Raw genomic sequence first — 10955 nt, forward strand, 5'->3', positions numbered from 1 at the left:
AATTCGAGTCGGGTAGGATCATTAGGTAGGTAAAGTTCTCCCGCATGAGTTTTAACACTTATGCATTTTTAGGGCTCGAACATGAGAACACTGATTATATTAAAAACAAGCATTTACCAGTTGATCTAAGAGTTCCTAGGTTAAGAGGGATGATAAACCCTAATGACAGAAGGCGATAACAGTCTCTATCGAGGGCGATTTTTTCTCCTGATTTATAGTTGATTATGGCTAAAAATTCGGCACAAAAAACTAAGAGCAAACAAGTTAGTAGATTAAAACGAATGCAATCTCAAAGAAGGAGCTATTCTGGCCAGAAAAATGAGAAGAAGAAGGGACCAGATGAGGACGAACTATTACGTACTAAGCCCATGCATGAAGTAAATGGAATACTAGGGTTATATTTTGAGGATGAAGAGGAACCATGTTAACAACCTGTGGATAACTAAACGTGGAAGGAAATCAATAGTTGTTTTCGATGATGAGGAGACCATGGATGATCTTATACAATTCAAACCAGATGCCATTAAAGAGGAGGTAGAATTATTGAATCAGGCAGTCTATTGTTTCGTTCTAGGAGCTAACCCTCCATGGGAAGTCCTTAATGGGTATGTTCATCGAATTTGGAGTAAATATGTAACACCCCCTTCTTACGCGACCAAGGTAATTAGGAAATATTACCATCTCGGTTTCCCGAGTCAGTGAAATCGGAATTACATTTAAGAAACATCATTAAATAAATAACAAATTTAAATATTACAAACATAGACTAATGAATAAATAACTCCGAGTCCAAGGCGCAGCCCAAATCCAATCACGTCAACAAGCAAAACCTGTACTCATCCTGCTCCTCATATGATCGGAAATATCATATGGATCGACACAGGCCACCCCGGAAATAGGTGACAATTACACAGACACACAAACGTCAGTTTCAATAATTAAAGTGTGACATAACTCAAAGTGTGTGAGTATGCAACAAGACTTAATATGAATGACATGCTATCAACAACCGCCGCTACGATATCGGGACAAGCCCAGACATACCGACAACCACACTGGTACCGGGACATGCCCAGACATACCAACAACCACAAACAGGTACCGGGACAAGCCCAGGCGTACCAGGTCCGGAAGCCAACTGGATCCCCTGCAAGACATCGTGCCTCAACCACACGAGTCACTCCGTAACTCAAGCCACTAATGTGAACATCCCTCTTGGAGTAGGAATCTCCAAGAGGCGACTCAAGCGGAAGACGGTCTCCCAACCGCCTTCCGTCTCCTCAACAATAAATAAGCAAGCACAACCGTTAAGTCCACCAATACACATGACAAACACAATAGACACTACTACAAAACTCGTTATCGACATCAGTCGATGCACATCGGATAATCTGGAAAACCGATGTACATAACATGCACGTCGCTTGTTTGCAAAAAACTGATGTGCATATAATTTATATGCACATCGGTTGCGTTAAAAAACACATGTCCATTATTTCTGATTTTAAAGGACATGTGATATTTAATAAAACCCATGTCTATATAAAAGTCATGGACATGGAACATTGCATTTAACCGATGTGCATCTAAAGTGAAAATTATAGGCGGCAAAAATATTTGCCTCACCGCCATCACTTATAATTTCGACTACATACATTCTTCCCCAAATCCTCTCCCTCTCCCTCACTCTCACTCCTAAACCCTAACCCCCAAAACCCCGTACTCACTCTCCCCCACTCCGGCTACCAACCCCGTCCTCAACCCCGTACTCCCTCCTCGTCCACTACAAGAAATAGCCGTTTTTTAGACCGCTATTTTGAGTCTCAAAAAATATTCGTCGGACTCAAAATTGAGACCGACAAAATATCGGTCTTAAAAAACCATTAACAGTCTCAAAATTAATCACTCGTCTTATATTTTTGGGATATTCTCTTGTGTACCCCTGAACTTTTTCGTTTTCTATGGTGTACCCCTCGTTTTTCGCAAAAAAACTTTGACCGGCAATAATTCTCTATTACGAGTTTAGAAAACGGTATTTTTTTCTTCCAAACCAATTAACTCGTCAAGGCCTTCAATTTGAAAAAAAAAATCACCGCTTTTTGAACTCTTAGCCGGTAGTTATGGTTGGTCAAACGTTTTTTAACGAATAAACTTTGACCGACCATAGTTCCCGACTACAAGTTGAGACGTCGGTGAATTTTTTTTCAAACGGAAGACCTCTTAAAGACGGTCAATTTGGAAAAAAAGTTTATCGTATTCTGAATTTGTAGCCAAGAGTTATTGACGGTCAAAGTTTTTTTGCATGAAAAGAGGGGTATATCATAGAAAATGAAAAAGTTGAGGGGTACACTAGAGAATATCCCTATATTTTTCCTATTACTCTGACGACCGTCACACACCCAAAACCTAACTCTTATATACGAGATACGATGCTAGCTTCCACAACAACCTTATCACCACCACCAGCCACCCGTCACCGACAACCACCGTGTTATTGTCGGCAGCCACCTCTTCACTGACGACCCATATCCATCTCGGCAGAATTCGTCAACCTTTCACTTCGCAATCTTTAATCAGGTATGTTTTTTAATTTCAATTATCTTTAAATTCATCGCAATTCATATGTTTTTTAGAGGAATTGTTTTCATTTTTCACTGATTTTGTGTTTTCTATGATGTTTGCGTTTTGGGATTCAATTATTTTTATCATGTTAGGGTACAATTAAGTAATTGGGTTAGGGTTTGCAATTAAATTTGATTTCAATTTAGTGATAACTCGTTTTCTATGAAGGGTATTCAGCTACCTCCCCATCAGGGGGAGAAAGATGATAAGATAATTGTTGTTTGTGCCAATGATCCTGAGTAGGAACATTACAAGGACAACAAGTAGCTACCTCCCCATCTTTTGGCTGAGATTCGCCATTTTTTTGAAGACTGTATCCTTTCATTTTGCTTACCTTTTTGAAGTTTCTTAACTTACATGTCATTAAGTTTGAGCCATGAAATCCCTCTAGCTTCTCTCTTTAGTAGTTTTTTTTCATGTCATTATATCGTCCTTATTTAACTTTGAAGGTCACATGAAGTTTCCACTGACGGATAATTGATTAATTTCTCATTAATATACGATAGTTTGATCGTTCAACGGTACTGCATCGTGTAGCTCTCTAATAGAAGCTCATACTTGATAGTCGATACAGCCCACATTTCTTCTCCTTGACAATTTTCTCAGATAAGAAAAATGAGAGCAGGGAAGTTGTCGTTGATGAGTTTCTGCTTGCATTTTCTGCAGATCAAGCAATCCAACACTCTATGTATGTACTGACTCTCATCCAACATGCAATGTCAATATATATAGTTTTATACCATATGCAATCTAATAAGTGATGTCCTAAATGGCTTATAGTCTGCTGACAGGCAAGGCAAGCTGTCAAGCATTATCCCGAAAGCATTGGAAGGGGTCTTCTGGTGTTACATTTGAAGAAAAGCATCAGTTGAATTGTGTATTGCACTAAAGAGTTAGTTGGCATTCAACTGGGCAAGTTAGTTACAAAACAAGGCTTTCATAAGTGAGAATAAAGCAAATGAGTACACATTTATGGCAGCAAAGAGTAGTTACACACTTTTGCAGGTTTCTTACTCATACAAAGATACTTCAGATTTTTGTCTTACCTCCTGCTCGGGTTTGTATAGAGCCAAGTCTTGACTGGTTATGTGACTCTAATGTTGTCATGGTATATAATTGGTCTAATGACTTTAATTATTAAGTATATTTGCACCGTATTTTTCCTGAATGATATATAGCTCTTTACATGTGGAGAGTTGGAGACTATTCCTATTGTTGTGGTTATAAAGATGCAATTAGCCATATATTTATTCATGTGAAGAAGGCATATAATGTCTTACACTTGATCTTTGAAGTCGTCACTGGCCATACGGATGTCCACAACGACTCGATTCCCCTTATAACAGATTCACCCCTGTGAGTGATATTCTTTTGAGGTTGAGCAAAGGTTGATTGTCTTTATAAAATTGCAGATTTGTGACATGGTGGCTGTGGCTCGTATTACTAAAGATACTCTTGTGATTCCAGAACTCGATAAAACATCATTTCGGCAAGACTCAGAGGTATCTCAGTTTTTGCATTATTATTCCATATTTATACTATGCCTCATTGAGTAATTTGTCTTGAGACAGGGCATGACTTTATCCGTCTGATGAGGCTTTTTTTCATAATATATGGCAGCAACCTTTCAGATGTTTCATTATGATTAGATTTTCTGCGTCAATGAGATAACACCAAGCCTGATTGTTATGAGTAAAAAGATGATGATGCTTTGAGTAAAAAGAATGGATTATTTTCAGTTCATTTAACTAACCTCCTCTGTTGTTCAAAACCCTCTTTCAAGCGATATCAAGTGTCATTTAGGTTGTTTAAATTTTGTTGTTTCGTGATTTAATTGCCGAGGTTTTGATGTGTTCCATGAAATTGGCGGTTTTGAGAATAATATTCTTATTAGTATTCTGTTTTCCCTTTCCAGGAAGCTCTTGTTACCATATATGCATCCATCCACATTCCTTTAATTTGTAAGTTTGTATGAACAAATCTCTCCACAATAGTTGGCAGCTAATAGCTTATCATAATATCTGTTTGTGAGTGGTTTGTCATATTGACATTGTGACCTTGTAAATTTGCAGTGTAATGCTAAAGCTTTGAAGATTCAGGCTTATCAGCGGAAACTCATGGATGGGATAAGGAGTTGATCAGATGTATGTTGATTCGTCCTCTTTATTGCGTTTGTTAAACGCTGATTGGATGACGGGGTTGTCATTAATTAAACTATCGTCTATCAAAATCAATTTAACACGGTATAGTTAATGACATTTTTTGTATTTGGTTGGTTTAGTTTGTTTTCTTTTCTGTTCATCTGGAGCTAATTTTTGGTGTGCATGTCACACACCTACTGGCTGCTGCATCAGAATGTTGGCGCAGGTTCGTTGTACACTTGGTTTGCTTGCCTTATTAGTATCAGCACTGGGGTAGAATGTTGATACTGGTTCTTTCAGATTTTTTTTTTAACATTGGTGTTTTAATTATAGTCTTCTAAATGTTCCAACAATGTATCAGACCCACCAGTCGCTCAAGCCACTTCGCTTTTTTGATGGCAGCAAATACTTACAGGTACTTATTACGATATGGGAACGTAATTATTTATTTATTCTTTTTCATTTTCACCTATAATTATAAAATATAGACAAACAATCAAACAACTTGGTGATAATTTGTTGAATGCTCATGTCAATACTTCATTTGCAGGCTGGTACCATATCAGAGCACCTTTTACAATGGCCCCTTCTACATGTGCCTTTCGTCATTGCAGATGCAACAACATTAATACAGGCAAGTGTTGTTTAAGTCTTTCCCCTTGGACTCTCATTAGTCTTTTTATTGAGTTCGCATTTTGATGTGACCATTGATTCACTAGTTTTTCTCATTTGGGTGCGATAAGCTAAAATAGATGGAAAATCATCGTCATCATCATTAATGTTAAAACTTAGCTCATTTTTGACTAACGAACGGTTTTATGTCCTCGTCTTTTCTGCTCCTCACATTCAGGTGAGTGTATTGCTAGTAGTTGTGATACTTAAAATACAGTAATGTATGTGTCTCGTTAGTTATATAGGATCTTCTATGTTGATATTTTGTTTTCTCGTTAACTTTGTTGTGTTGACCAGATTCTCTTGGTAATATGCCCAATGGGAGATGAGCAAATCTGAAGCTGCCAAGTAGTCTCGTCTCTTCGGCCTTGTTTTTTAAATAATTAGTCAGTTTGCATATCAGTTTATATTTTGTATAGGTTAATTGTCTAAGTAAATTTGACACATTATGTAGATGGAACTTTTTTGTAATTGGCTTTGGATAACCGATTGATTGTATACAAATATTTTTTGTTAATTAGGGAATCATTTTGCATTGTCGTCATGTGTACGACTAATATGGGCAACAGCGTAATATTTTTTTTTATAAAAAATAATAATTATACATCGGATTTTTGCAAAAAACTGATGTCCATTGATCAAATAGACATCGGTTTTCCTAAAAATCCGATGTCCATTGATCACATAGACATCAGTTTTCCTAAAAATCCGATGTGCAAATTTTAGTGGACATCGGTCTAAAATCCGATGTCCATTAATCCACAATGGACATGACCAAACTCTACATCGATTGTGTATCCGATGTCCATATAGCGAAAAGTCCGATGTCCATTACAAGTTTTGTAGTAGTGAGATGCCAAATGCCATAAAATATGCCCATTTACCGACACAATAGATTTTGTGAGATTTTGGGTGGATAAGGTGGGTGGTGGAAGTTTCTAGCAACCGTCACAATTACTACCGTCTCAAGTTAATTATTATTATCGTATATTATTATTACCATTATTAATATTAGTATTATTATCATTATTGTCGTTATTGTTATTATTATTACTATTATTATTACTTTCGCTGAGCACCATTAGCAACATATTATTATTATTATTATTAATAATAATAATAATAATAATAATAATAATAATAATAATAATAATAATAATAATAATACTAATAATAATACTAATAATAATAATAATAATAATAATAATAATAATAATAGTTATTATTATAATAATTATTATTATAATTATTATTATTATTATTATTATTATTATTATTATTATTATTATTATTATTATTATTATTATTATTATTATTATTATTATTATTATTATTATTATTATTATTATTATTATTATTATTATTATTATTATTATTATTATTATTATTATTATTATTATTATTATTATTATTATTATTATTATTATTATTATTATTATTATTATTATTATTATTATTATTATTATTATTATTATTATTATTATTATTATTATTATTATTATTATTATTATTATTATTATTATTATTATTATTATTATTATTATTATTATTATTATTATTATTATTATTATTATTATTATTATTATTATTATTATTATTATTATTATTATTATTATTATTATTATAAGATCATGCAATGACTTTCATTAAAATAAAAATAAAAATATAAGTTTACATGAAATTGGTGGGGAGCCGAGAGACAATCTGGGCTCCCACACCCTTAGTAATAGCAAAGCTAAGTCTAGTAAAAATGTAAGCGGCCACTCGAGCCCCCGCATCCTGAGATACCGAGAATTTCTATTTCCGCTTGAGTAAGGCAACAACATCCGAACCCAGCTCCCCAAGTGAAGAGAAAGAGAAGGGTAGGAAACCATAACCCGCTACCGCGCACAAATCCCCATACTTAGCACACTTTTTCGCCGAGCAAAGATCGCCGACAACCTGGCTCGGCACAAAATCTGCCAACCCAGTCTGAGTCAAAGGTGAAGAACCTGTCAGGTTGACGCACACATCACGACCCCTGTCCCAAGAATAAAGCAATAAATCCGCAGGACGAAGAGAGCCACCATGCCCATCAACCAAACCGATATCAACCTCCTTCCCCACAGTAATACCAGATCTATAACAGATGTCGAAAATAGTGTCCCGGACAAGGTTATGCCGATGTTTAACGCCCACAAGATGCAAGACAAGAAATAGCGTGGTCCCCAAAAACATCCCCAAAAAAAACCCGAGAGCAAGCAGACGGGGCCTAGATACCGTGAATAACGGAACACCTGACGATACCCCAAAGACACTACGGTAAGTCCTCCCGTTCATAGTCTGCCCCAACCCTGAGATAGGAATCGCACGTAACCAATCAGAGGAGTGAGAACCCTGCTGAGACTGCCATAAAGCAAGCTGGCGTGGTGTCAAAGAGAAAACAGACTCTGAGGCAGCAGCAACCGTCGTGATTTAAATATCTGCCAATTTCTTCATAAGTTTGGGGGCAGCAATTTCACTAGGGTGACCTAATATACCAGAACCTATAGTCGCAGTAAACACCTGCGCGGCATCATCAAAGGCAGGGCCAGCAGCTACAATATCAGAAGGGCCGAGGAGCTTAGCCTGCAAACCAGCAGACTGCAAACGGGATGCAATAAAAGCATAAAATAAAACATCTCCCGCCGCATAGACACCAAGCCCACCAAGATGAAAAGGGAATGTAGCAAGGCGCCACTGCCAATCCCCAAAACTCGGACCTGACGCGGTGACAATACGTTCCAAGCTAGAACGAAGAGCGGCATCAAAAGGAAGATGGACAGACCCAAAAACACTAGGGGAATAAGTACGAAGGGAGAAGTAGAGCTTAGAAATACCAGTACAAGCTCGAAGAAGAAGCAACTCACATTGCGAGTCCTCAATCCTCGCAACCAAGTCCATTAGCTCAATGGTCTTAGTTACTCTCGTCGCCACAATCTCACTGTTAAAACCAGGACAAGTACTGACAGGTCCTCCCAAAACTGTAACCCCACGCAAAGGCCGAGAAATAGAAGTGGGGGAAACCCCAGGAAGCCGACTCCGTGGATCCTCAACAGGCCAAAAGACCTCCGTCTTGGAGACATTAAGATGTAATCCAAAACGAGGGCCATCCAACCTAATCAAGTCCAAAACCTTCCCCACCTCCAAAGTATCACCCACAATGGTACCATCATCTAAGTACCAAGCCTGCAAAGTGAGGTCAAAAGTGTCTCGGATCTTGCAAACCAAGGGATGCAAAACCAACGCGAAAAGCAAAGGCCCCAACGGATCACTCTGCTGAACACCCTGAGAAGACCACAAGCAGTGCTCCCCATAAAAAAGACGGCCGGGCCGGAATAACAAAACTCCACCCAACGGGAGAGAGCCGGGCAACGACGGCGGACCTCCTGAAGCATGGTCGAACTGTCAACAAGGTTGAACGCATTCTAGAAATCAACCAGCAGCATAGAAAGCCCCACCTGAGCCCCCCGAGCCTCAATGAGCCGGTTCAAGGCATGCAAGATAGCCTCTCGTCCACCGGACACACCCACCCCGAACTGAAGCCCATCAAAATAAGAAGATAAAGACGGACCAACCATAGAAGCACCAACCTTATAGACAAGCCGTCTCCAGACCGTACCAACAGCAATAAGACGAACTCCACCTCCCGGTTTAACGAGTGGTGTTAGAGGGGCGTTGGCAATGTACTCACCTAGAGGAAGAGGACACCGGCCCTCAAGAAAAAGATTAACCACCCTAGTAATAGAAGTGATCAAATCATCGGAGATAGCCACAACAACGCCACTCAAACAGTCCATAAGGTGCTGTGCACGAAAACCATCCCTCCCACAAGAAGTACCACGAGGGAAGCTCCGAATCATATCCAAGACCACCGCCGAAGAGGCAACCAGAGGATGATGACCCCCAGACAGAGGAGGCAAAGAAGAAGGCGGGGCGACAGGATGCTTCTCACGCAGGGCCACGAGAGTGGCATCGGAGTAGGGGGCAACCCCAGAGGAAGAAAGCACCCGTACAGCAGCAGTATAATGGCCATCAGAAATCTTCCGCCGACATTGGCGGAGGTTAAGTTCACTCAAATCGAGATCCTCATCCACAGAAAAAGAAGAAGGACCCTCGTCAAAACACTCCTGTAACAACTGCAAAACCCCCCCAGGTGTCCCCCAAGCAAGGATAGCCCTGGCAATACTCTCCTCCTGATGCTGACGCCGAATAGCAGTCCGACACTCATGATTACTCCGAGGAGCAAAAGTCTTGAGCAAACATAGTGGTAGAACAAGCAAACGAACCCAGCGGGAGAGATCACTAGGGGCATCAAACACCGCATCCAAGGCCCCTTTCAAGGCCCGAACAAACCCAAGACGACACTTAGGAGGAATGGATTTCACGGTGCGAAGGCCTAAAGACAACAAACGATCCAGCGAAGATATAGACCACTGAACGAGCTCAACACTATCATCAGAAGAAACCGAAGTAGAAGGAGCCACAGGTCTCGGAACACCATGAATATGGAAGGTGTAAATGCCATCAACACACTCCGGGTACATCACAAAATCACCCCGACTATGCCGACATCTTGCTCTAACAGTACGGGTCATAAAGCACACCCCACACAACCAGAGCCCCATCCGCCGCAAAGTACTCTCGGCATTGGAATAAACAGTCAAACTATCAGAAAGAGTCTGACGCATAAGGTCCAACGCACCATCATGACAATGCCGGACCTGTAAGTGTTTCTGCCAAGCTGCCTTTGTAAGGCCCTTACCGAAACCATCCCGACACTTATGAAGACTCGAAAAAAGACAATGGTACCGCACAAGCTCGGGCATTAAAGGACAGTAAAACCCAACACCCTTCCTCGCGCAAGGCGGTATTGAACAACCTAGGGCGACCAACACACCAACCACCACAAAAATGGTTGACAATAGCCCTAAAAGAACCGCACAACCCGGACCCCAACCAAACACCACTACTCCTACACACACAGGAGGCAAAGGATGCAGCGGCTGACCACAGTACCGGGGCACCACCGGACCACCGTCGCAAAACAGAAAACAGCGAGAAACAAAAACGGAACACAAAAAGGCAAAGAAAAGAAAAACTCACCTACAGGGCGGCACAACGCCAACCACCACAAAGAATGGCGGCGACTTGAGGTCAGAAAGCCAATGGGTGGTGGCGCAGGACGACAGTGGTCGCAGAAAGAAAACGACAATGCCGCCTGATAAAAAGCTGCACGAAATGCTTCCCCCGCAACCCTGAAATCCACCGTGAAACAACCACAACTCCTTCCCCTGACCGGCGACGTGAGGACCAAATGGTCGACGTGGGGTGGATGGCGGCAGTCAGCGGCGGATGAGAGCACAATACTAAGCCCTAGAGGAGAAACACGATCACCTTCAAACTTCACAAAACCGCAATAAAACACCCACCTGAACCCTAAACTGAACCCTAAAGCCGACGATAAGAAAGGCCGGCGTGAGGCGGCAGCCCTGGTGGTGA

General features: G+C 40.1%; 1 long non-coding RNA gene across 7 annotated transcripts; it reads left to right on the forward strand.

The window, feature by feature from the left end:
* The first annotated feature begins 2359 nt into the window (after window positions 1–2359).
* Window positions 2360–5952, forward strand: LOC141639798 (uncharacterized). 7 transcript variants are annotated; one of them, XR_012542671.1, is made up of 9 exons: window positions 2360–2935; window positions 3229–3310; window positions 3403–3627; window positions 4035–4124; window positions 4538–4583; window positions 4695–4989; window positions 5125–5178; window positions 5314–5397; window positions 5733–5952. It is a non-coding gene; the product is annotated as an uncharacterized LOC141639798 (long non-coding RNA). The 7 variants fall into 7 exon arrangements; XR_012542673.1 differs by having other exon boundaries at window positions 4695–4766; window positions 4904–5178; XR_012542670.1 differs by having other exon boundaries at window positions 2360–2577; window positions 2791–2935; window positions 4695–5178.
* Window positions 5953–10955: the final 5003 nt, after the last annotated feature.

Source organism: Silene latifolia, unplaced genomic scaffold, assembly GCF_048544455.1.
Source record: "Silene latifolia isolate original U9 population unplaced genomic scaffold, ASM4854445v1 scaffold_57, whole genome shotgun sequence".
NCBI lineage: Eukaryota > Viridiplantae > Streptophyta > Magnoliopsida > Caryophyllales > Caryophyllaceae > Silene > Silene latifolia.